Below are 725 nucleotides of genomic sequence, written 5' to 3'. Positions count from 1 at the left end.
ATCCAGCATAACATATTCAGACATGGGCTCACATCTGCAATTTCAGGAGTGTGCTTTTCCTTCGACTTCTTATAACCCCGTGCTGCCAGTCTAAACTGTTTCCTCCATCCTTTGTTTCTACCTGCAGCAAGAAGCAAGAAAACCCTTGCTGAATCTCTGCTAGTGTGGCAGGCTTATTGTGCACAAGTGCTTTGCTGTGCTGATCCTCATCGCTCTCTTCTGCTTTAGGTTATTGTGTCTGGTGCAGTAAACACTAATTCATGATTTCACAAGTGTGAATACAAGCCTTCATTTACGTACTTGGTTTTTGAAGCTCTCTCCTGTTTCTACCAAAGAGAAATCAAAGGCAAAAAGCTGTGTGCTCCTCCCAAGGGGAGGAGGGAAGAAATGCCTCTGAAGCTTCTACCAAGAATTCTTACAAACCAAGTGGATGAGATATGTTACTTATGTCACCAGCACACTATCGTTTGAACAAACTGTGGTAATACACTTGATGTGCTTCCCCTCTGTTTAATATAGTGGTATTTCAGGTAGTGTAGTCATCTGTCAAAACAGATGCCTGCCAAAGACAGCAGTGTAGTAATTATTTTCTGTTTTATAGAAAATAAGTTATTTTTTAATTAGAACATCTTCCAAGAGTTCTGACTTATAATGCATCTGCAAATTTTGAAAATTCAGATCATTAGTCTTATATTGACCTAGTGTACTTCCTTATCTACACACAC

The 725-nt window shown here is 39.6% G+C and overlaps 1 protein-coding gene across 1 annotated transcript in view; it reads left to right on the top strand.

Annotated features, from left to right (window-relative positions):
* Positions 1–278: 278 nt before the first annotated feature.
* The window catches only part of ARL14EP (ADP-ribosylation factor-like 14 effector protein), an 8,023-nt gene continuing 7,576 nt past the window's right edge, over positions 279–725 (top strand). The window contains exon 1 of the mRNA XM_009334513.1: positions 279–481. The gene's annotated coding sequence lies outside the window, so the exon portion shown is untranslated. The remainder of the gene's footprint in view (positions 482–725) is intronic.

The sequence above is a fragment of the Pygoscelis adeliae genome, unplaced genomic scaffold (assembly GCF_000699105.1).
Source record: "Pygoscelis adeliae isolate BGI_AS28 unplaced genomic scaffold, ASM69910v1 Scaffold171, whole genome shotgun sequence".
In the NCBI taxonomy this organism is placed as follows: Eukaryota; Metazoa; Chordata; class Aves; order Sphenisciformes; family Spheniscidae; genus Pygoscelis; species Pygoscelis adeliae.
This window is presented reverse-complemented; position numbering and strand designations above follow the sequence as displayed.